At 42.0% G+C, this 27331-nt stretch overlaps 1 protein-coding gene across 3 annotated transcripts in view; it reads left to right on the top strand.

Annotated features, from left to right (window-relative positions):
- LOC311058923 (bone morphogenetic protein receptor type-1A-like) overlaps positions 1–27331 on the top strand; it is an 83030-nt gene that overhangs the window by 30581 nt on the left and 25118 nt on the right. For all 3 annotated transcript variants that reach the window (XR_014602099.1, XM_084076471.1, XM_084076470.1), the window contains exon 2: positions 12103–12220. The gene's annotated coding sequence lies outside the window, so the exon portion shown is untranslated. The remainder of the gene's footprint in view (positions 1–12102; positions 12221–27331) is intronic.

Here is a 27331-nt window from a genome sequence, read left to right as displayed (position 1 = left end):
ACAAACCCCATCTGAAAACATTTTGTCTCAGGGACCCCCGTTCAAGATTTGTTGTTGAAATGTTTGGACATTTTGGAAAAAAATAAATCCATATCGGGCCACGTAGGTGATCTCCAACCTGGCAACGTGATGCGCTGTGACCTTGTAGGACAGCTATTCTAATTGTTTTTGGTGAGGAGGGGAAAAGAGGAGGGGGCCAAGAACAGAGCCCTGGGGTACACCATCAATGCAGTATAAGGTCTCTGTCATGGTGGAAACCAAACCTCGCATGCCCAAAACTATGTTACTTTACAGGATTCAAGTTCACAAAAAAAAACATCAAAAGTAGCAGATCTACAAGCTCGAAACGTGTCGCTTGGCGTTATTGGCTTGTAGATCTGCTACTTCTGATGCTTGTGTGTGACGCTGTAGTGCAGTCCTCCTTGTAGTAAGGACTCCTAAATTAATATACATTTGGCCGCGGACCCCCATCTGAAAATGTTTTGTGCCAGGGACCCCCCCCAGAAGCAAAGATTTGAGTTAAAAATGTTTGCTTTAAGAAAATATATATATTCAAAGATTTGCACACATTTTCAAGATCGTTAAAAAACAGCAGATCTGCAAGCTCATAGTGCGACACTCTGTGCCCTACTATGAGCTTGTATATCTGCTATGTTTGAATAGCCAAAGCTAAGTGGTTAAAATGATTGTGACGCTATGTTAACTAATTTCACTGGGGACCACCTGAAACCCCCTCAAGGACCACTGGTGGTTCCCGGACCACTGGTTGAGAAACACTGCTGTAGTGTGATCAAGTAGGGCGTTAATTTACGGGGAAAAACACTTATATAGGGATAGTTCAGCCAAAAAGTGACTTAATTATTTTCTATGGATTAGTTGAGATATATTTTTTAGTTTTGTTTCTCATTCCTAAGCCAATAATTTGATGACCGGCAGCGGTTCCGGTAGGAGACACAAAGGAGACTCTTTGTGTACCGGGAATTTACCCATGTGGTGACTAATCGATAGGAAAAAAAGTAATATTGGGGGTGAACTATCCCTTAAGAATAAGGAGATAAGAGGTTTCTGCCCGACAACAACGATAACATAGAGGATGGTTTCCGGGGGGGTGGGGGGGTGTGAGTGTGGCACACGTCTGTGTAATCCCCTCACAAAGTTCCACTTCACACACTGAGTACACACACACACACACACACACACACACACAAACACAAACACACACACACACACACACACACACACACACACACACACACACACACACACACACACACACACACACACACACACACACACACACACACACACACACACACACACACACACACACACACACACACACACACACACACAGCCTGCACTGATGGGTCAGCTGAGCTCCTGGTTCACATTCATATCGTTGTTGTTGTTGGGTCAGAAACCTCATTTTAACTTGTGTTTCTTCCCCCTATTTAGTCACACAAAAAGTACCGATGCAACACATGTTGAGCTTGTAGATCTGCTATTTTCTGCTATCCTGAAAAGTAACATTTTTCGAAAAAAAAAAAAAAAGCTAACCTGTGTGAGTGGGTGGTCCTTGAGACATAAATAACACACAGATACAAGCTTGTAAGAGCCACTGCAATGCATCATGGGAGACAGACAGACTCTCTCCACACAGTTCTGACGTTATTAGGAATTACAGCTCAGGTATGATTTAGGGATTTATAAGACCACGGCATCAACAACCGTTGGTCATGTGTTAGCTGTCTGTCTGTCTGTCTGTCTCTCTGTCTGTCTGTCTGTATGCAGTTTCTTCTGGGTTGTCTGTCTTTAAATGGAGGAAGGCAGCTTACTTTCATTGTTGCTCTAGTAGCCCGGTGTTTCAAACCCGCCGGTAGGCTGGTTAAAAACTACTAGTGCATTGTAGAAAAAAAGAAAATAAGGCTTGTGAGTTTGACCAACAGCTTTGATATTGTGGTGAAATAGACCTTTAAGACAACAGTGGGTTTGCTTTGGTTGTGTCTCTGTAGTGTTAGACAGGGCAGGGCTGCAACTACTGTGTGTGTGTGTGTGTGTGTGTGTGTGTGTGTGTGTGTGTGTGTGTGTGTGTGTGTGTGTGTGTGTGTGTGTGTGTGTGTGTGTGTGTGTGTGTGTGTGTGTGTGTGTGTGTGTGTGTGTGTGTGTGTGTGTGTGTGTGTGTGTGTGTGTGTGTGTGTGTGTGTGTGTGTGGAAGGTCAGAGCAGGTCAGAGCCCACACAATGATCACATCCTTCTATAGAAGTCATACAGTATTATATAGAAGTTCACAGTAGTATATAGAAGTCATACAGTATTGTTGTTTCTACTGGTTGATCTCTTACAGTAGTTTAAACATACACCGTCTGATCTCCATGATGCCTTCAAGTGGTGTGTGTATCTATCTATCTTTAGTTCTAGCAGTGAGTACATTTAATGTAAGAGATGTGTAGTAATAATGACACGGTCATGTTAGTTGTGTATGCATGCTGCATAGTGTTGCTGTCAGACATAAACTCTGTGACTATAGATTCAGGGAGAAGGTGGAACGTGTTGCTTATTCCATTAAAACCAGTAGAGCATCTGTGTCATTTTAGATTTGAGCTAAACAAAACATTGTTTTATACTTTTTCTATTAAAAGCAAATCTAAGCTCATAGATTTGATTTTGATTTTGATTTGAGTAGATCTGCTTTTTTTTTTTTATTGTGAAAATGTGTATATATATTTGAATATATATATATATATTTCTTTAAAGGATTTTTTTTGGACTCAAATCTTTGCTTCTGTGGGGGTCCCTATTGCACAATATTTTGAGATGGGGGTCCGTGGCCAAATATATATACTTTTGGGGTGTCCTTCAGATGAAATAGTTTAAGAATCACTGATATTATAGCAACATAAGTGTACAAATAAATACATATATATTTTGTAGAATCAGCTTCAGGTCTTAATGGAGTAAAAATACAACTTTTCATGTGTATGTGACATAGAGTGGTCTATTGTAGTTGTCATAAAGTTACATAGTGAAACCCTTTTTAGTGATAAGGGGTTTAAGTCTCCTGTGTCTGGGCTGTAGTAATAAAGTGATACAACAAAGTGGTGATAAGATCACCTCTCTAGTCCTTCTGTCTCCTCTGAAACACACAGGCTGTTATCAAAGGCTCAATGTTGACCAGATGACCAACATTACACACTAGCTGATAATCACCATCATTACACTACCACATGCTCTCTCTCTCTCTCTCTCTCTCTCTCTCTCTCTCTCTCTCTCTCTCTCTCTCTCTCTCTCTCTCTCTCTCTCTCTCTCTCTCTCTCTCTCTCTCTGTCTCTGTCTCTGTCTGTCACACACACACACACACACACACACACACACACACACACACACACACACACACACACACACACACACACACACACACGCTTTGTATTAATTATCTATGTTTGATTGATCTATTGAATACTTTATTAACAGTTTGCAGTTTGCAGAAAAGTGCGAAAAGTATAATCCATTGTTTTCCATTGTGGTCCTGTGTATTCAATTCATCAAGACATACAATACATCAATACTAGGAGCAGTAAAAGTATATTTACTGAAAAAAACAGTGGGTGGTCATTTATTCTGTCAAGCTAGAAGAAATGTCTGGGTCCAGTTGTACATTGCAGACAGGTGTTCTTTAATGGAGGGTTTGAAGGAAGGTAGGGAGTCACATGGTTTGATGTCTTGGTGGTTATAGTAGGACATTCCACATTTTGGTGGCATAATAGTAGAATGAATTGATCCTCATGTTTGTGCCGAATCTGGAGGGAATGAGATCAGTGGAGCGCCCCCTGGTGTTGTGCCTGTTTGCGTTACTCACTCTTGAAGTTCTTTGACAGATACATGGGTGTCTTTGTGGTGTGGTGTATCTTGTAGACCAGGCCTATTGCAAGTTACTGTACTCTGTCCTCTACCCTGAGCCATCCCACCCTAGCATCATGAGCAGGGGTTAGGTGAGTAGCCTGACCAGTGTGTTTTGGGATGTGTGGAGCCTTGTTTTTAAGGCCTCTGTGGTGCTATGGTACCATGAGGTGCATGCAGAGTCCAAGTGACATTGGATGATGAGTGATTCAGCTACTGACCGATCTGATCTGATCCCTCACTCTACTGTGAGCTGTTTAATAATAATAATAATAATAATGATGATAAACTTTATTTGTATAGCACCTTTCATGACATGAAATGCAGCTCAAAAAAGTGCTTTACAGAGCAAGAATACAATCACAGTTACAACTAATTTAACAATAAAGCAAAAAAGAAAAGCAAAAGCATAAAACAACATTAAAATAATAGCAAAAGGCAGTGAATCAGGACATGGATAACAACACAGAGATTTAAAAATCAACCAAAAAAAGATCAGCTAAAAGCAAGAGTGAATAAGTAGGTCTTGAGCTGTGCTTTAAAGCTATCCACAGAGGCTGCCTGTCTTAGGTGTAATGGGAGTTTATTCCACGCTGTCGGTCCGTAGAAGCAGAATGCTGCTTCACCGTGTTTTTTATAAGTCATTGTTGGCACCTCGAGCAGTTTAGAGATGGGGTTATGGTTTAAATTAGTCCTCTATATGGTACCACATAGGGTTAAGGTTTACATCCGTTGCCCTGGCCCGCTTCATAAAAGGTTGAGTTATAAATCATATTTAATCTTCATGTCATGATCTGTGACTCTGTGTGTACACTCACTAAGCCTCTGCTTATGAGCTTCAACCTAAGATTGTTGTAAACAGACTTATGAGCTTCAACCTAAGACTGTTGTACACAAACTCATGAGCTTCAACCTAAGACTTAGTGCAACAGGTTTCTACATGTATGTAAGTGCTCTGCTCTGTGTTGTTGTCTGTAGTCTGGTGGGTATTTCTCCTCATGTTAGAGTGAGAGACATTTTAGTCATGTTCATTTAGCTCAGACATGGGGGGGATTGACACTTTGCCACAGACTCAACCAGTGCTTTTCAACCCTTGTCATATCAAGGTCCATTATTTATTGGGTATTTGAGCCTCATTATATGAGATTCAGACTCTCAGACCCAAGAATTATTGTTGGATAAGATTGTGTCCACAGTTCCATCCATGCTGTATTGATGTTGGTATCATAGGAGAGATAACAGGCAAATGATGATCTAAATAACAATTCTTTAATTAAGTAATGCAGATGTTTAACAATAATGTAACTCTTGAGAGTGTAAAATGAAACCAAATGGACCCGTAAGGGTCCATTTGATTTCATTTTACGCTCTCAAGAGATAAAGATCTATAAGGGTCCATTTGGTTACCAGCTCTCCATCATTTAGCTGGGGACCACCTGGAACCCGCCCCCAAGGACCACTGGTTGAGAACCATTGGACTAAACGATGGTAAATACTATCGGTCAGTTAGTTGCTACAGAGATCACATGACTTTGGAAACGGTGCTTGGAGAGTTTGAGACAGAGTTACAGAGAGCTGAGGGTAGAAGGCCTGTGAGAGCAACGTTTCATTTCATGATATACGTCTATATGCCAGTGGGATGCTCTCACCGTGTGTGTGTGTGTGTGTGTGTGTGTGTGTGTGTGTGTGTGTGTGTGTGTGTGTGTGTGTGTGTGTGTGTGTGTGTGTGTGTGTGTGTTCGCGTGTGCGCGCACATAACGTAGGTACTGAACAATCACAGTCCTGTGTAAGTCTCTGAGTATAGCATTACTTGTTCAGGCATTCATCTGGACAGACTTTAGTAAGGGTTATTGAGTCAGTAAGGGTGAGTCTTGGCTGTAGAATCCATCCTCCTCCATCGGTGTGTGAATGTGTGTGTGAACTGTGAATGTGTAGAATCTCTGTAAAGCGCTTTGGATAAAAGTGCTATATAAATGCACCATTTACCACTTTACCATTGTACCATGTTACCACAGGATCTCAGCCTCTCATGGATGTTCAGGTGTTCATGAATTACAGTGGTTTAGTCTCAACAACTATTTATCATCTGTGTTATACTAGCTTCTAGTGTCACCGTGCGTTAGCTGTATGCTACGTCTGTCCCTGAGTAGCACTGCTTTAGTGTGTGTGTGTGTGTGTGTGTGTGTGTGTGTGTGTGTGTGTGTGTGTGTGTGTGTGTGTGTGTGTGTGTACACAGACATACAGGTTGTGTGTGTGTGTGAGTGTGTGCGGACAGACATACAGGGTGTGTGTGTGTGTGTGTGTGTGTGTGTAGACAGACATACAGGTTGTGTGTGTGTGTGTGTGTGTGTGTGTGTGTGTGTGTGTGTGTGTGTGTGTGTGTGTGTGTGTGTGTGTGTGTGTGTGTGTGTGTGTGTGTGTGTGTGTGTGTGTGTGTGTGTGTGTGTGTGTGTGTGTGTGTGTGTGTGTGTGTAGACAGACATACAGGTTGTGTGTGTGTGTGTGTGTGTGTGTGTGTGTGTAGACAGACAGACATACAGGTTGGACAGCTTTCAGTGTGTCTCAGTGTGTTGCCTTCACACCTTCCTCTGACACGTCTCTCTATGCCAGGAATGTGCACGTAACCTTTAGTCGCCTGAGGGCTTTTTTTAGGCTTCAAAACACACACACACACACACACACACACACACACACACACACACACACACACGGAAGTGTGTGTGTGTGCGTGTGGCTCATAGTAGCTCAGACTAAACATTAGCAGCATTGACCTAGAGCCTTGACGACCTTGCAGGATTATGCAAAGGTAAATAAATGACATTTTGATAGCATGTAATGTTAGACAGATACCAGGTTCATTTGTAGATCTGGTGTCCTATAGTTTGTATAGTTTCAATGTACAGATTGTTTATAATTCTATATTATAATGTTTAGACTGATGCTAGGTTCTTGGTTTACCTATGATCCTAGATTACTAAGGCACTACCAGTGGTGTAAAGGAACTGAGTTATAAATTATTACTTTATAAAACATACATTAACCACGTCAGCGCTATTTCATACCTAGGCTATTTGAAAATAGCAGATCTACAAGCTCACAACGCGCCGCATCGCGACGCGTTGTGAGCTTGTAAATTGTAGATTTGAAAATAGCAGATCTACAAGCTCACAACGCGTCGCAACGCGACACGTTGTGAGCTTGTAGATTTGAAAATAGCAGATCTACAAGCTCACAATGCGTCGCAACGCGTCGCATCGCGACGCGTTGTGAGCTTGTAGATTTGAAAATAGCAGATCTACAAGCTCACAACGCGTCGCATTGCGACGCGTTGTGAGCTTGTAAATCTGCTATTTTCAAACATTGTAGTACTTTTGGTACTTTTTAAGTACATTTTGATACCAATTACTTGCGTACTTTTACTAAAGTACATTTTGAATTCCGGACTTTTATTTGTAACGGAGTACTTCTACATTGCAGTGTTGATACTTTTACTTAATTAAAACATTTGAGTACTTTTTCTGTGTGTGTGTGTGTGTGTGTGTGTGTGTGTGTGTGTGTGTGTGTGTGTGTGTGTGTGTGTGTGTGTGTGTGTGTGTGTGTGTGTGTGTGTGTGTGTGTGTGTGTGTGTGTGTGTGTGTGTGTGTGCACGCGCGCGCGCGTGTGAGACTGTCTGTGTGTGTGTGCGCGCGCGCGTGTGAGACTGTCTGTGTGTGTATGTGTGACTGTGTGTGTGTGTGGGGTTCATTCAGCACAAGCTGAGTTCACACACACACGTCCAGACATGCTCCTGGTTCACAGCGTGACTCTGTTCATCACAAAGTGTTTTAAATAGAGATACACAGATGCCCCATTACTATTCATAGTGAACAGATCAAGCAGGTATGTTCGTATACATACCTAGGAGTAGTAATAGAACACCTTTTGTCATGGAAAGAGACCAGATTGAATCAGTGGGTAAGAAGACAAAGCAAAGAGTCTTATTTCCTTCGCCGTCTGAGATCTTTTGGTGCTAGTAGACAGATTCTTCTTTTGTTTTTCACTTCTGTTATTATGAGTGTTCTTCAGTACTGTAGAACCACCTGGTATGGATGTCTGTCTGTAGCCTTAAAGTCACAACTGCTGCAGCAACTGAACATTTGTTCAAAGATTGTTGGACAGCCACTTCAGAGGCTCTATACATCTACGTATAATAACAGTATGATAAGGTTGGCAAGGAATATCACTGCAAACACTAGCCATGCTTTAAATGGAGAATATAGGTTGCTGCCTTCAGGAAGGAGATGCAGTGTTCCAACATACAATAAGGTCAAACTGAAGAGGTCCTTTTTGTCCATCAGACGACATGTTAAAGTAGCTGTAGGTGAAATATGTGTGTTAATCATTGTTATATAACTGTGTATTTTGACAGTAATCACTGCTATAGAGTGTTTGTCCATCTCTCCAGCTCTTTAGTAAACGGAACATTTTCAGGTCGGGATACCGATTTAATCCAATCAGCAGAGAGACCTCGTATGGGACACAGTGACATTAGAAGTGATGAAACAAAGAGATGAGTTGAAGCTGATAAAAAAGGTCTCTCTCCACTGATTGGATGAAATTGGTGACTTAAAAACAAAACAATGCTTAGATTTTTGGGGGATTCTTCATTTGTGGTGAAAAAGAATGTGACATAAAGCACACATTCTCTATGGAATCATATATATATATATATATATATATATATATATATATATATATATATATATATATATATATATATATATATATATATATATATATATATATATATATATATATATAAATCTGTGCCTATAGGGGGGTCCCTGGAACAAAATATTTTTAGATGGGGGTCCACGGCCAAAAACATAATTGTGGGGGTCCTTGACATGAAAAAAGTTTGAGAACCACTGATATTATAGCAACATACAGTTTTTTTTTAAACTGCTAGGAAGACATTTGTAAAGATTTGCACAAATTTCATGATTTTTCAAAAATAGCAGATCTATAAACTCAAATTGTAGATAAGCTATTTTTGAATAGCCAAAGAAATGTAAAAATGACACAGATGTGTCCTGGATTGAATGTGTTTTAAATGGTTAAACGTGCAGAGGCCACCTGATTCGGATGCTATCAATGCATAGAATGGGAGATTATCACGTTCTATCAGACCATTGAATGGGCGAAGTAGGCGACCTACCGTCTACCCCGCGATTTATCAGACCATTCAGTGGGCGTAATCAGGAGCTACTGACCTACCGACGGAGATGACTTAAATACTTTAGTTTCGGTTTTGGTTTTGGTTGTTTCGGTTTCGGACCATGACGGAGGCGCGCAGTCTCAGGCGAGGTGGAGCCCCGCGACGGGCCACCGAAGGAGCTAAGGCGACTGAGTTGCCGTCCGGAGCGGTGCGACCCTCGCCTGTGCCTACTCAGCGCCGTTCGAGTTATGTACCGATATGGACAGAATCGTAAATATTGTTGTGGGGACTGCTCCGCCTCCGTCGGTAGGTCAGTAGCTCCTGATTACGCCCAATGAATGGTTTGACAAATCGCGGGGTAGACGGTAGCTCGCCTACTTCGCCCATTCAATGGTCTGATAAAACGTGATAATCTCCCATTCAATGCATTGATAGCATTCGAAGCCGGTGCAGAGGCAGTGTAAAGTGCACGGTAGGACACACACACAGAGCCAGTGTAAAGTGCACGGTAGGACACACACACAGAGCCAGTATAAAGTGCACGGTAGGACACACACACAGAGCCAGTATAAAGTGCACGGTAGGACACACACACAGAGCCAGTATAAAGTGCACGGTAGGACACACACACACAGAGCCAGTATAAAGTGCACGGTAGGACACACAAACAGAGCCAGTACAAAGTGCACGGTAGGACACACACACAGAGCCAGTACAAAGTGCACGGTAGGACACACACACAGAGCCAGTATAAAGTGCACGGTAGGACACACAAACAGCTGGGCTGTGTTTTGTCGGGACTGAATTGCTTTAGCTTCATGACACTCATTGGCCTCTTCCTGATGCTTCCTGTCTCTGTCTGTCCGTCCGTCCGTCCGTCCGCTTACATTGTTGTCTCAGCTGTAAATGTGTGTGTGTGTGTGTGTGTGTGTGTGTGTGTGTGTGTGTGTGTGTGTCTTGTCGTGGAGCGGAGTCGTGCGGAGAGAGAGAGAGAGCCAGGGACCGTAGACCGCCCCGTTCTCTGTTCTCGTTCTCAGGCCGTTATAAATAGAGCAACGTCAGAGAGCTGCCAATTATCGTCTGCAGTCTGCAGGCCCACACACACACACACACACACACACACACACACAGCTGATGGTCTGGTGATCTGTCTCAGTGCTACTCAAACGTTTGACGTTTCAAGGACCCCCATAATAACTACACCGGTTGGGATATTCTAGGGCGGGGGTCTTCAACGTGTTTCAGGCCAAGGACCCCCTAGCTGAGAGAGAGAGAGAGAGATGAAGCAGGGACCCCCCCTTACATATTGTGTAAAATTGTGTTTCAGATGAAACTTTTTTTAAATTTTTTTTACTTGATCTGCTCTTTTTCCCCTGGAATCCTAAAGCTCTTTGGCTTAGGAGGCGCAGCGTCAGGCACCGTGAGCTTGTAGATCTGCTATTTTTGAGTGGTGCCGAAGACAACCACTCCTATACGTGGCTTTGTCTGTGTGCCTGTATGTATGTATGTCTCTATGTCCGTGTGTCCACCAAGCTAACATTGGTCAAGCATCACGTGACACGTGACAATATGTTGAAAGGGTGTGCTTTGATTGGCTAGCGAGACGCATGACGAAATAGCGCCCTATAAATAGGTGTGTCACTTCGAAACATTGTTTACATGTTTCAAAGTGACATCAGTGCCATCAGCCAAGCTAACATTGGACATGTTAGCTTGGCTGATTGAACATGTTAGCCAAGCTAAGCAAGGCACCACTCACTTCACACAGGGTGTGATTTTTTTGCCTCAGAAAAGGGATGCTAGGGTTGAAGTGGTTCATGAAAAAACAATACAAATCCTATCACACAAAGACTTGCCGGTCCCCCTGCACTATCTCTGAGGACCCCCTAGGGTTCCTGGACCCCCGTTGAAGACTTCTGTTCTAGTGTGATACTGATTTTTAACCCATTAAGACCTGGAACGCATCTGTGTCACTTTTTCATTTGAGCTAAAAAGCATTATTTTGAAAAATCGTGAAAATGTGTGCAAAGCTTTGAATATATATATATTTTTTTAAAGCGAACATTTTTAACTCCGATCTGTGCTTTTGGGGGTCCCTGGAACAACATAATTTGAGATGGGGGTCCGTGGCCAAATACACATCATTCTGGGGGTCCTTGACATGGAGAAGTTGGAGCACCACTGATATATAGCAACATACTGTTAGGATTCAGAAAACATTTTTTGATATGTATTTGGCCGTGGACCCCCGTCTCAAAATATGTTGTTCCAGGGACCCCCCCAGAAGCAAAGATTTGAGTTACAAATGTTCCCTTTAAAAATGTATATTCAAATATTTGCACAACTTTTCAATTTTTTTCTAAAATAGCCCAAAGAAATGTAAAATGAGCGTCTTTCCCTCTTTACCTCCATCTCTCTATTTCTGTCTTTCTACTGAACATTGAACTTTCAGTTTCTCACTATTCCTCTTGTTCTGCCCGTTGGTCACACTGTGTGTGTGTGTGTGTGTGTGTGTGTGTGTGTGTGTGTGTGTGTGTGTGTGGTCACTCAAAGCATGTGGACGTTTCTATTTTCTCTTCACGACTTCTGAAATAAGTTGGTGGCTGGAATCCCTCACTGGGGGAGAGGCAGGTCCTAGAGCCTGACTCATTATATAACGCTATGAGCTTGTTTATCTGCTATTTTTGGAAAAAAACAATCGTGAAAATGTGTGCAAATCTGTATATAAATATATACACACACATTTTAACTCAAATCTTTGCTTCTGGGGGTCCCTGGAACACAATATTTAGAAGGATTTAGGATTTAGAAATGTTAGAAAACATTTGTAGAAGCAAAGATTTGAGGTAACAATGTTTGCTTTAAAAACATATATATTCAAAGATTTGCAAAAATGTTCGTGATTTTTCAATCTACCATCTGAAGCTTGTAGATCTGCTATGTTTGAATAGAGCCCAACGTGTGAGCTGCATCCCTCATAATGCTGTCATGTTGTGTGTGTCCCTCAGGTGTGCGTGTCCATCTAGCCTCCCAACCCATGGATGTTTATGAGGGCAGCGCCCGGCCGTGCTACGCTCACACACACACTGTCTCACCATGTCTCTGTACCAGCCAACAAACAGCCAGGTGAGAGAGAGAGAGACACACACACACACACACACACACACACACACACACACACACACACACACACACACACACACACACACACACACACACACACACACACACACACACACACACACACACACACACACACACACACACACCAGAGTTGTAAAGTAACTAAGTACTCTACTTAATTAACTCTCTCAGTGCAAAGCCACGAGATATCCTGAGTTTTTTCTGAATGCCCTCAGTGCCAGAACGAGAAATCCCGAGTTTTTACTTAATGTTGTTTTATAGACGGTCACGGTCTGATCTTGAATCCGAAGGGAGCAGTAAAACTGTAGGATACGGAAATAATGGATATAACGTCATTCCGTTCCCGTCGACTCCATGTTTGTAGTTTTTTTTCTTTTCCCTATAACGTTTTTCTTTTCTTTTCGTTCCGCCGAAACACGTGTTTCCAACGGCCTGTAGCGAAGGGGACACACACAAACTTTAGTTACTATTTACTTTGCAGGTATAAATTATTACATTATAAAACATACATTATGATTAACCACTTCAGCCCTATTTCATACATAGGCTATTTTCAAACATTTTAGTACTTTTACTCTTGGTACTTTAAGTACATTTTGATGCCAATACTCTTGTACTTTCACTCAAGTAACATTTTGAACTCGGGCCTTTTACTCAATACTGCAGAGTATTTCTATATTGCAGTATTGATACTGTTACTTGAGTTGAAAATGTGAGTACTTTTTTCCACCACTGGTGCACGCACGCACGCACACACACACACACACGCACACGCACACGCACACGCACACGCACACGCACACGCACACACACGCGCACACACACGCACACGCACATGCAAGAGATTAGCCCTTGACCCCCGGTGCCAGAGGCAGAGCCAGCCAATCAGGAGGCTTCCTGGACATTAAGTGGAGTGTGATTGGGTGATTGCAGCTGTCAGCTGATGTGATTAATACCCCAGAAGAAGAGAAACAGGAAGGAGTCTGATTGTGTGTGTGTGTGTGTGTGTGTGTGTGTGTGTGTGTGTGTGTGTGTGTGTGTGAGACAGTGGAAAAAGTACTCAAATGTTTTGCTTAAGTAAATGTATCAATACTGCAATGTGGAGGTACTTTTTCTTTATTTTTAAGGGAGAACAAATATTCTGTAATTGTTTAAATCAGGGGTTCTCAGCCTTTTTTTCTTTTCATTTCAAGGACCCTCAGTTTTATATGCATTGGACCACGGACCCCCATTTGATATGATGTTTATATCTGGTACCCCCGATCTAGTGTCAATATTCAACCCTGATAGTGTACAAATAGCCAGCAGCTTATTGGAATCCTTTCCTTAACAGAATAGGTCATTAAATAGGGTACATTAAAAGATCAATAAGAACAATATAAAATAATGCAAGTGTACAAGGGGTCCAGCAGTGCAATAAACCAGTGGTTCTCAAACCTCTTCATGTCAAGGACCCCCAGCTTGATGGAATTGATGGAAAAAAACGTGCTCTGAATTCCAAACCAAAGAGACTAGGATCAAAAATAAATACATTGATATGTATTTAACCACAGAATGTTTAGTGAACCACCAGAAGAGACCATTTGTGTTTTAAAAAAATCCAAAACTATTCTACATTTTCCAAACACTCTCACGATTTTGTTAAAAACAATAGCAGATGTACAAGCTGTGAGCTTGTATATCTGCTATTTTTGGAATGGAGAACCAGTGCAATAAAGAAGTGAAAACACCTAAAAATGAATGAAACATCATAATTAGATCATACAGACTACAGACTGAGAACAGTTTGAACAACATCATCCAGTTGTTTATGAAGTCTTAAAATAGTCTCTTTTATTCAGTAAAAGGTCTTTATTTAGAACCAGGATGGGAATATAGTCCAGAACAACACATGACCTAAAGTAATAGAGTACTAACTGATCCCACAACATTTATTTTCCATAAATCATACTTTTTGAGTCTCCAGTGTTCCTGACAGCCGGTGGCTTTAATGTGTGTGTTGGCATTTATAAAGGGTTTTTATGTTGAGTCACATTCTAACTGGGTTCTAACTGTTGTTTAGACCAGTGGTTCTCAAAGTGGGTTTTGGGGACCCCCATGGGGTCCTTCAGGGAGTTCCAGGGGGCCCCCAGCTAAATGATGGATAGTTAGGAACCAAATGGACCCTTATGGGTCTGTAACTGAGAGTGTACACATGGAACCAAATGGACCCGTTAGGGTCCATTTGAACACTCTCAGTTAAATTAACAAATGGGGGTCCCAGAGATAGAAATGCCATTAAATGAGGGTCCGTAGCCCTAATGCATGTCAAACTGGGGGTCGTCTATTAAAATAGTTGAGAATCACTGCTAGAGCCGTAAAAATCTTCTCTCATGGGGGTCCCTGGCATATCTTTTCAAATCTGCGGGTCTGCGGGCTGATAAGTGTCTATTTGGGGGTCCTTGACATGAATACGTTTGAGAACCTCTGGTTTAGACCATATTATGCCTTTTATGTGTGCTTATGTTTGAAGATGTTTGACCTCTAGTGACCTGATGATGCCCAACATGGTGGAAGTGGAACACTTCATTGGGGGGGGGGGGGGGGGGGGTTAAGGACCCCCAGTAGCTGTGTCCTAAAGCAGTGGTTGTTGAGGACCCCCAGTAGCTGTGTCCTAAAGCAGTGGTTGTTAAGGTTCCCCAGTAGCTGTGTCCTAAAGCAGTGGTTGTTGAGGACCCCTAGTAGCTGTGTCCTAAAGCAGTGGTTGTTGAGGACCCCTAGTAGCTGTGTCCTAGAGCAGTGGTTGTTAAGGACCCCCAGTAGCTGTGTATTGTGTTAAAATGAAGGTAATCTCTTCCTGAAACCTGTCCAGAATACAGGGCTGGTTGATGTGGTTAAAGTCTCAGTACTGAATTAGTCTGAATAAGTGAAGTGTGTGTGTGTGTGTGTGTGTGTGTGTGTGTGTGTGTGTGTGTGTGTGTGTGTGTGTGTGTGTGTGTGTGTGTGTGTGTGTGTGTGTGTGTGTGTGTGTGTGTGTGTGTGTGTGTGTGTGTGTGTGTGTGTGTGTGTGTGTGCGTGTGCAGAGCAAATGTCCCCACTAGTATATTAAAATGTGATAAATAGACATATTGAGGAACCATTGTCCTGATCCTCACCAGAGAAACGGTTATGAATTATAGCAGGACTGGGACGATACAAGTTTTTGACCGTAAAACGTAAGCGTTATCGTAAGCTTAAACGTAATCGTTCCTTAACCATAATAAGTTGAAACGTGTTTTATTATTTGTATTGCTGTTGGAAAGCCAGTCAACTATTTTCCTATTTGAGAGAAGCTCAGGAGGAATATGCTGTTTTTGGATGGAAATAAAAGATTGGAGTTTTCAATAAATCCCCTAAAATCCCGATGATCTCATTCTCCGCCATTCCTTGGATGTTTCAAATATAACACAGAAGTGGAAAATTCTTTAATGATACGAGTCAATACTACAGTTCTGCATCAAGATCCTGAATGTGTGTGTAATAATATTATTTGTTATTATTACATATATAATATTGGATAAGTAAAGTCGACATTATAATAGATGTTTTGAAAAAAAAGATTGAGGTTAAGTTTAGGATTAACACATTTACAACTTAGATTTGTAGGGATTAGAGATTAGTGTTACGGAAAATAGAAATATGTTCGTCTTTAGGCTGAACGGTTAAAAGTGGTTTAAAAAATCCCCCCAAAGATGGCGTTCACAAAATCACTGCACAGCAAATGTTGATGTCCTCACAAGTATAGTAATACAACACAGTGTGTGTGTGTGTGTGTGTGTGTGTGTGTGTTTGTGTGTGTGTGTGTGTGTAACAGTCTAGAGAACAGTCTGAATGTGACATGGAGCCAGCAGGGCCTTCAAACAGAGCCGTGGAGTCTGAGGCTAATTACTGCCATGTGTACTCACACACACACACACACACACACACACACACACACACACACACACACACACACACACACACACACACACACACACACACACACACACACACACACACACACACACACAGGCTTCATTCCTGCCTCATTACATTTGCCCTCACACACAAACACACAGCCTACACACTGCTCTTGTGCGCGCACACACCGGTGGTGTAACGTAACTAAGTACATTTACTCAAGTACTGTATTTAAGTGCAATTTTGATGTAAGGTTTTTTACTCCACTGGAGTATTTCCAATTTTCAGTACTTATACTTCTACTCCACTACATCTCAGAGGAAAATATTATACTTTTACTCCACTGCAATTATTTGAAAACTTTAGTTACTTTTGATTATTATTACAAAACACACATTAACCACCTCAGCCTTATATACATTTTGGACATTTGAAAATAGCAGATCTACAAGCTCACAATGTGTGGCAATGCGTATGTATTTTTATTACTGTTAACAGAAACCTCTTATCTTCATATTCTAACTATTTGATCATCCTGCAGCGTCACTCAAACAGTATAAAAGTAGCAAATCTACAAGCTCATATATAAGCAGATCTACAAGCTGTATCGTGGCTGTCAGGATGAAAACAAAAGTTTCAGGAGATGAAAGAAAAGAGAAACATTAGGGTTGGGATTGAGAACCACTTGCAGGTGGAACCCCCTGTAGGAACTGTTTAAAGGAATGGGACCGTTAAGGAATTATTAAAGAACCGTCATGGTTCAAATCCAACCATAGTTCCAATGGATACAGTGTAGTTATTATTTACACCATCTCACCCTCTAGAGCAGAGTTAGTGAAACACACACACACACACACACACACACACACACACACACACACACACACACACACACACACACACACACACACACACACACACACACACACACACACACACACACACACACACACACACACACACACACGGTAAGCCAGACAGCTATGTTTGCTCCCTTGTTATAGGAGCCAAGTATCATTTCAAACTGTATTAATACACTTTTTACACACACAGGACCACCTATAATGCTGTCCTGTGTGTGTGTGTGTGTGTGTGTGTGTGTGTGTGTGTGTGTGTGTGTGTGTGTGTGTGTGTGTGTGTGTGTGTGTGTGTGTGGTCCAGCTGTATTTTCCAAGGTCATGTTGTGGACCATAGAGGCACACAGACAGACAGACAGCCAGAGGGACGGGGAATGGAACCAGCCATTATCTATCTAGATCGGCTATTTTCACTATATGTATCTGTGGAAGCGAGTCAAACTAAATGTAATGCCTACAATTACTTGTCAGGGGGGGGGGGGGGGGGTGTCCCCAGTGTCCCCAGTGTCCCCAGTTCAAATAGGATTATTTTGGGGGGGTCACGACCTGATAAGTTTGGGAACCCTTGGTGTAGAGGAGAGGAGACCCTGACACTCTAAACATCCCAATATGAGGAACGTTTGGTTTGGCTTCATCGTGTGTGTGTGTGTGTGTGTGTGTGTGTGTGTGTGTGTGTGTGTGTGTGTGTGTGTGTGTGTGTGTGTGTGTGTGTGTGTGTGTGTGTGTGTGTGTGTGTGTGTGTGTGTGTGTGTGTGTGTGTGTGTGTGTGTGTGTGTGTGTGTGTGTGTGTGTGCGTGCGCGCGCGTGCGCACATCGTATCGTGCAAACTGTGTTACCTGTCAATAGCTCAGCCTCAGTAGTAGTATAGTGTGTGTGTGTAAAAGGAAGGAGAGGTTTTATTTTACATTACCTGGCTGGATCACACATTCCAGTGAGGGGAGAGGGAGAGGGGCAGAGAGAGGCAGGGAGAGGGAGGGAGAGGGGGAGAGAGAGAGCAAATAGGCAATTCCAGAAATGTCTACCAGTTCCATATTGAAGTGAATATTTCTCTTGGATCTTGTGCAGAATAGCAAACGGCCTCAAAGTCCATCCTGATTTACGCCAAAAAAACTGCCAAACCTGCAAGCTGACGACATGTCACATGACCACATCACATGACCACATCACATGACCACGTCACATGACCACTGTCTGGTTCAGTGTGGCTTTAGCTTTGGAGAAAGACGTCCTCGTATCGTCTCTGTCCGTTGGAAACCTCATTATGTCCAAAACTGTTACTTTTCAGGATTCAAATTCAAAAATACCAAAAGTAGCAGATCTACAAGCTTGTAGATCTGCTACTTTTGGTGCTGTTGTGTGATGCTGTATTGGAGGCGTTAATTTATGGGGGAAAAAGTTTGAATATGGAGATATGAGGTTTCTGCCTGACAGCAACGATTGGTACTGGAGATGAGGGGGCACGCTGTCGCCTCACAGCTAGAAGCTCCTGGGTTCGATTCCCGCCGGGGACGCCGTGGGCGCTGGGGGGCGTGTTCTCTCCTCCGCGTCATCAGTGCCCATACCCTAGGTGGGGTTGGTGAAAGGGCCTTTCTGTGTGGAGTTTGCATGTTCTCTCCGTGTCTCCTAGGGTAGTTAAAGGGAGACTTCACCGATTTTCAACCTATCTTCATATAATTGGTCCTCACTAATACTCATGATAAAATGGTACCATTTTTTCTACTTGGTCTGTGTGTCATAGGAGGACTGTGGACAGTCCAGAAACCTGTCACCAGTGACATCATTGTTAGGCATGATTTTTTTCCCAACAAGATTTCACATTTTTCATTTAGATTTTTATTAACACGAGAGAAATGGCTTCTTTTATTGCATTGCAACTTTCCAGGAATAGAAAGCCTGCAGTTTCTATTAGCTTGGATTCCTCATTGATGATGTCACTGGTGACATGTTTCTGAACTGTCCACAGCCCTCCTCTGAGACACAGACCGAGTAGAATAAAATTGTACCATTTTATCATGAGTATTAGTGAGGACCAATTATATGAAGATAGGTTGAAAATCAGTGAAGTTTCCCTTTAATACCCTCACAAAAACATGCAGTAATCCTGGTCACTATACTGCCTCCCCCTGGTCAGCCGGGGCGCCTGATGGGAGGGGAAAGGAACTGGTTGGAATAACGTGTTCCTTCCACGCGCTACGTCTAACCAGGGAACCTCCCCCCGTCAGGTGATAAGAAGCGGCTTGCTAGCTCTCATGCATTGAACCATGGAACCAACATCAATACAGCATGGATGGAATTGTGGACAAAATCTTATCCAACGATAAGTCTTGGGTCTGAGAGTCTAAATCTCATCAAACGGTGGTTCTGTGGCTCAAATGCTGAATAAATAATGGACCTTGATATGAAAAAGGTTGAAAACCACCGCCATAGAGGAGCATGTTTCTGATGTGGTCCATGCGACACTTCATCACACATGTGGTCCTCTTTAAGCTTTGACTCTGTGACTCAGCATCTCTGTGACTCTGTGACTTAGTCAGGTTCACTATGTAAAACAATATACTTTCGTTCAAAATTTGTGGAGATTAGCAAAACTATACATTTTTTTTATCTTCAGAACATGGGGAATCCAAAAATCTATGTTTGCATTTGCACAGACACCTGCATGTCCACCATATTGGACGTTCAAAATGGCCGCCATAAAATATATAATTTGTGCTACCTTGGCTTCTAGACGACATAGAAAGTTAATTCAATATGCTAATCCTATGTTTTCTGGGTCAAGGAATCCAATAGAGACCTAAAGGATAGTGCACAGGGACTTGCAGCAGCGCCCCCTAGGAGATGGCCATGGAAATGCAGGTTGACTATGTTAGAAAATATACTTTTGTTACAAATTTTTGATTAGCAAAACTATAACACTTTTGGAATCTTCAGAGCATGGGGAATCCAAAAATCCTTGTTTGCATTTGCACATATACCTGCATGGCCGCCATATTGCATGTTCAATATGGACCACATACAATATATAGTCTAATTTGTGCTACGTTGGATTCTAGACAACCAACCTTAATTAAATATGTTTTCCAGGTCAAGGCGTCCAATACAGACCTCAATGTAGTTCTCAGGATTATAGAAAAGCAAGAAAACAAATGTAAATGTAAAACATAGTGTTTATAGTTGTGTAGGATATAATATGTCAAGGATATACAAGTGGCATAAACCAACAGATACAGTATGTACATGAGGTCAGACATAAGGCGAAAGGGCCTACTCTGTGTGGAGTTTGCATGTTCTCCCCATGTCTCCTAGGGTAGTTAATACCCTCACAAAAACATGTAGTAATCCTGGTCACTATACCGCCTCCCCCTGGTCAGCCGGGGCGCCTGATGGAGGGGAAAGGAACTGGTTGGAATAACATGTTCCTTCCACGCGCTACGTCCAACCAGGGAAACTCCCCCCTGTCAGGTGACAAGAAGGTCAGTTGGCTCTCATGCATTGAAGGAGGCATGAGCTCGGCCCTGGCCTCCCTAGGCTGGTGGGGGGAGTGTAGTGCCCAGGATCACTTAGCAAATTAGCACCGGGTGAAAAAAGGGTTACAAAATCGAGGGAAAAAAATTAGGGGAAAAAAGAAGACATAAGGTGCAAGGTGGTGACACTTTGGTAGGTCTACATTAGCAGCAGGTATGAGATTAGACATTAAGGTGCAAAAACAGTATGAACGATTGAACTATATACATACAATATCTACTAGATCTATCATTCAGGAATATTCTTTTACAGCTCGTCATCACTGTCTGGGGTGTCATTTTCAGCATTACAGACAGTCTGTGTCGTTTTCGCAGTCACTTCCACACAAACAAAGTTCTGTGCAAGCCAAGTTGTGTCCCCTGCATGAACTTCTCTGGGTTGTCCAATGGGTTTTGCACTGACATCTGACCACTAACAGAAACTAACAGAGGAAGGCGACCTAACACAGGAGGTGAATGATGCATTGGCCAACTTTGTATGATGTACTGCCCAAGGGCATCCATATAACAAGCATTCCTGACCTAAGGTGGTATCTGTTTTGCAAACATCTGGCATAAAGCAGCAAGTTGCCTCCTACCGTTGGTGCCCTTGAGGAGCACATTGAACGTGTGCATGATCAAAGTAGGTTGTGGTGCCAAGCCACTGTGACGTGGCAGAGTCTTTTTGACCCACTCAAACATAGAGCCATGGTGAGATACTACCTACTACCACAAAGGTTCCTCCTGCACCACAGGCCATTGTAGAGTTGGTCAGATGTCAGTGCAAAACCCATTGTACAACCCAGAGATGTTCATGCAGGAGACACAACTTGGCTTGCACAGAACTTTGTTTGGAAGTGACTGCGAAAACGACGCAGACTGTAATGCTGAAAATGACCCTCCGGACAGTGATGAAGAGCCGTAAAAGAATGATAGATGATATTGTATATAGTTCAATCTTAGAACTCGTCAATACTGTTTTTGCACCTTAATGTGTAATCTCATGTATCTGTTGGTTTATGCCATTTGTATATCCTTGACATGTTTTCTATTACTGATAGATTGTTCTCCTTGCTTTCCCCACCCTCTTCTTTTCTTTTCTTCTCTTTGAAAACAACAGAAACAATGGAGTTTTTCACCCATTTCTTTACATCTGTAAACCTGTGGTGTAATAAAGTCAATGATGTGTTGATACTACACAAATATAAAGACTATATTTTCCATTTACATTTGTTTTCTTGCTTTTATATAATAACTTTGAGGTCTTTATTGGACTCCTTGACCTGGAAATATATTAACTAAGGTTGGTTGTCTAGAATCCAAGATAGCACAAATTAGGCTATATATTTTATGTCGTCCATATTGAACAATATGGTGGGCCATGCAGGTATCTGTGCAAATGCAAACAAGGATTTTTGGATTCCTCATGCTCTGAAGATTCCAAAAGTGTATATTTTTGCTAATCTAAACTTTTTAACGAAAATATATTTTTTAACATCAGTAAGAACAGTAAACCTGAATTTCACTGGCCATCCCCTAGGTGGCGCTACTGCAAGTCCCTGTGCACAATCCTTTAGGTCTCTATTGGATTCCTTGACCCAGAAAACATTGGATTAGCATATTTAATTAACTTTCTATGTTGTTTAGAAGCCAAGATATCACAAATTATATATTTTATGGTGGCCATTTTGAACGTCCAATATGGAGGACATGCAGGTGTCTGTGCAAATGCAAACATGGATTTTTGGATTCCCCATGTTCTGAAGATAAAAATAAAGTATTGTTTTGCTAATCTCCACAAATTTTGAACAAGAACACATAGTGAACCTGACTAACTCAGCATCTCTGTGACTCAGCATCTCAGAGCCATGCATTCAGTGTTCCACTTGAAGGCCTCCGTGTCTCCATGTTATTACAACATAGTACACACCTTGTCCCGCAAGCTTTGTCTGTGAGCTTGCAGATCTGCCATTTGTTTTTGCTGTTGTTGTTGTGGGACACCATTGTAAGGTTTAAATCAGGATTAAGGTGAGAGTTGTGTTCGGTCTCTACCGTGACATGATGCAACTGTTGCACAATTCTCGCACTCACTCTCTCACTCACTCACTCTCACTCACTTGCTCTCATATTTCATTTCATTTCATTTCATTTCAAAGGGTTTTATTGGCAGCATGACATAACATGTTTACACTGCCATGGCAAAAAGTGGAACAAAACGTTCCAAACAAAACAATGTATGTGGTATTAAATGGGAATAAAGAAATGTGTAAACACAACAAGTATTTTATAAAGGAACAAAAATGAAAAAGCTCATCGAATTGTGCATTTGCCGTCAGAACTAGTTATTTACATGGGCCTGTGGTTGGCCAGTCGGTACCTGTACTGTAACAGTAACGTCACGCGTTTGATCCCCATAACAGCGTGTGTGTGTGTGCGCGCGCGCACACTCTTTGACTTAATAACATACACAGTGTAACAGCTGCTACTCATACATACACTAGATGTGGTTTTGATCTGTTTACACTAGTTTAGTTGTTCACAGTAGTTAAACACAAACAACTAGTCTACACAATAACACATTGCTTATCAATTTGTTTACACTAGTTTTGTTGTCTGTTCAAAAATCAGTTACACCAGTTGTTTATCTGTACAAACTAGTTGCTTGTTTGCTTAAGTAGGTCGGGAGGTGGCTTATTGTCGGTATCAGCCGAGTAACACGCAGGAGTCTGTCCCTGTTACAATGCGCTAGACCCCTGGGAGATGGATTGCTGAGGTGGAGCGCCACACCTATCCTCAGCTCCCAGTACTTAGCGCACGACATGCCGCACCCAAGCCGTGCTACTCATGCGCTGAGTTGGCGGTGCCCGGGATTCGAACCCATGACCTTTTTTTGGTCTGAAGGCGAGAGCTCTACCGACTGAGCTACCCGGTTTGCTTAGTTGGACTAAATAAGTTGTTTATCTGTGCAGAATTGTAGAGAACATGTTTAGTTGTACCAGTAGTGAACATGTTTAGTTGTGCCAGTAGTGAACATGTTTAGTTATACCAGTAGTAAACATGTTTAGTTGTACCAGTAGTGAACATGTTTAGTTGTGCCAGTAGTGAACATGTTTAGTTGTGCCAGTAGTAAACATGTTTAGTTGTACCAGTAGTGAACATGATTAGTTGTACCAGTAGTGAACATGTTTAGTTGTACCAGTAGTAAACATGTTTAGTTGTACCAGTAGTGAACATGATTAGTTGTACCAGTAGTGAACATGTTTAGTTGTACCAGTAGTAAACATGTTTAGTTGTACCAGTAGTGAACATGATTAGTTGTACCAGTAGTGAACATGTTTAGTTGTACCAGTAGTAAACATGTTTAGTTGTACCAGTAGTGAACATGATTAGTTGTACCAGTAGTGAACATGTTTACTTGTAGCAGTAGTGTTAAGTGTTAATAATAGTGTAGTAGTTATAGGTATGCTTATGGTAATAATAGTATAGTAGTTATAGGTATTCTAATGGTAATAATAGTATATTCTTCCAAACAGTAGTGAGGTCTCTCTTGGTATTCTTATGGTAATAATAGTGTATTAGTATAGTAGTTAGAGGTATTCTTATGGTAATAATAGTGTAGTAGTTATAGGTATTCTTCCAGACAGTAGTGAGGTATTCTTTTGGTAATAATAGTGTATTAGTATAGTAGTTATATGTATTCTTCAGACAGTAGTGAGGTATTCTTATGGTAATAATAGTGTATTAGTATAGTAGTTATATGTATTCTTCCAGACAGTAGTGAGGTATTCTTATGGTAATAATAGTGTAGTAGTTATATGTATTCTTCAGACAGTAGTGAGGTCTCTTGGTATTCTTATGGTAATAATAGTGTAATAGTTATAGGTATTCTTATGGTAATAATAGTGTAATAGTTATAGATATTCTTATGGTAATAATAGTGTAATAGTTATAGGTATTCTTATGGTAATAATAGTGTAGTAGTCTAGTAGTTATAGGTATTCTTCAGACAGTAGTGAGGTCTCTCTTGGTATTCTTATGGTAATAATAGTGTAGTAGTTATAGGTATTCTTATGGTAATAATAGTGTAATAGTTATAGGTATTCTTATGGTAATAATAGTGTAATAGTTATAGATATTCTTATGGTAATAATAGTGTAATAGTTATAGGTATTCTTATGGTAATAATAGTGTAGTAGTCTAGTAGTTATAGGTATTCTTCAGACAGTAGTGAGGTCTCTTGGTATTCTTATGGTAATAATAGTGTAGTAGTCTAGTAGTTATATGTATTCTTCAGACAGTAGTGAGGTCTCTTGGTATTCTTATGGTAATAATAGTGTAGTAGTCTAGTAGTTATATGTATTCTTCAGACAGTAGTGAGGTCTCTCTTGGTATTCTTATGGTAATGGTGCTGCAGTGCTGAAGCAGCCAAGCAGACAATGGCTCTGTGGAGCCAGAGAGTCTGTCTGGCTGAAAGGCATGCTGGGCAGCCGGCCCTGAGCCCAGAGCCCAGAGCCCACACCCAGAGAGCTGCTGCTGCTGCATGGGGAGGAGGGGGCCGTGCCAACCAGCATACTGCTGCAGCCTGCATGGGGGGGGAGAGGGGGGCAGCCAGGAGGGGGCCCTGCCAAGGACCTGACTGACTGACAGTGGTGGAAAAAGTACTCACATAGTAAAAGTAAAAGTATCAACACTGCAGTGTAGAAACATCTCTGTTACAAGTACAAGTCCGGAAATCTAAATTAACTCGAGTAAAAGTACAAAAGTATTGGTATCGAAATGTACCAAAAGTAGAAAGTACTCATTATGCAGAATGTCTCCATTTCACAAGCTTTCAAATGTGTAAAATATCATTTGAAAATAGCAGATGTACAAACTCACAATGCGTCACATTGCGACGCATTGTGAGCTTGTAGATCGGCTATTTTCACATGGCCGAAATGTATATAGGCTATAGGGCTGAAGTGGGTAATGTGGGCTATGTTTTGTGGAGTAGAAGTAAAAGTACTGAAAATTGGAAATACTCCAGTAAAGTAAAAATATCTCAAAATTGTACTCAAGTACAGTGCTTGAGTAAATGTACTTAGTTACTTTCCACCACTGCTGACTGGCTGCTGGGACCCAGGCCAAGACAGAGAGAGAGAGACAGTGGGAAGGAGGGGGGGGGGGGGGGGGGGGAGAACGGAGGAAAGGGGGAGGTGTAGAAAGGAAGGAGAGGGGGATGGAGTGGAAAGAGGAAAACGGGGAGAGAGAGAGAAGTTTGCTGCCATGTGACTGGTTGTGTTGCATTACATTCATTATGTGATGTTAGGGACCCCCATACATTCATTATGCGATGTTAGGGCCCCCATACATTCATTATGTATGTGATGTTAGGGACCCCATACATTCATTATGTATGTGATGTTAGGGACCCCATACATTCATTATGTATGTGATGTTAGGGACCCCAAAAGTGCTTGTTCAGGGCGGGACAATGTCAGGTCTCTGCTGGATTGATTGAATACTTTATTAGTCAAAACATGTAAACTGTGTGTGTGTGTATGTGTGTATGTGTGTCCACAGCTAATCTCACGTTCAGCATCATACATCACTCTGTCTAGGCCGGGTGACCAAATATTCAGCCCCTCAAACCAGGACCGTTCATGCACACGTATATACACCATAGGTGTTGCGTACATGATAAACGTCCATGATGCAACCACCGAAAACAACTCTTATTATTGTAATTCTGGCGAAAACCGGGACTTATTAGTGTTTTAAAGATATTTGTCGGGACATGCAGCTTAAGTAATCCCTATTTCTTCCACTAGGCTAACACACTACATGTCCTAATATGATCCACATCAGTCACAACCACAACTACGTCATCTTCTGTGAATGTGTAACGTCAGACCCACACCGTCCCTCCTGGCTATGGGGTCATGTGTCCCTCCTGGCTATGGGGTTTATGAGTCCGCCAGGTTAGGGAGGTCATTTAGTCAAATCAGTGGATTTATTATTGCAGCTATAGTGAGCAGGGCTGTGATATCTAGTGAGCGGGGCTGTGAGATCTAGTGAGCGGGGCTGTGAGATCTAGTGAGCGGGGCTGTGAGATCTAGTGGGCGGGGCTCTGAGATCTAGTGAGCAGGGCTATGAGATCTAGCGAGCAGGGCTGTGAGATCTAGTGAGCAGGGCTGTGAGATCTAGTGGGCGGGGCTGTGAGATCTAGTGAGCAGGGCTATGAGATCTAGCGAGCGGGGCTGTGAGATCTAGTGAGCATGTAGTATTTACACTGCAGGGGAAATGGAGACACTTTAATGCTTTGATTATTGATGTCTGGATCCCTGTCTGCTCCACAGACTCTACAGACAGGAAGTGAAGGGGGGGGGGGCATTGGGGATGGATTATTGATGCCTGTGACCCCCCCCCCCCCCCACCCCGTGAGTGGGGTCCTTTTACACCCACTTTATGCCTGGAGAGGAGGGGAGAGAGGAGAGGAGACCAGAATAGACCAGAATTTCTACGTCATGTTTTGGATCTGTCTGTAAATCAGGGCTGAGACTATTGATTATTTTCTGAGACATTATTCCATCCATTTTCCTTTTCCAGAGACACTTTATGTGTATACGTTGTCGTACTGCATGTACTGAGCTTGTAGATCTGCTATAGGCATATATATAGGGGCTTGAGGGCTGTATTGTGAGGATAATGTGGGAGAATTGATCAAACTGATCCGTTTCAACCAGAATGTCTGCCATCATGTCCTATTCAAATGTTTTTTTGGCGCCAAGCAACACATTTTGAGCTTTTAGATCATTTTTTTGCTACTTTTGAAC

Source organism: Gymnoscopelus microlampas, assembly GCF_963454915.1.
Source record: "Gymnoscopelus microlampas genome assembly, chromosome: 13".
Taxonomy (NCBI): Eukaryota; Metazoa; Chordata; class Actinopteri; order Myctophiformes; family Myctophidae; genus Gymnoscopelus; species Gymnoscopelus microlampas.
This window is presented reverse-complemented; position numbering and strand designations above follow the sequence as displayed.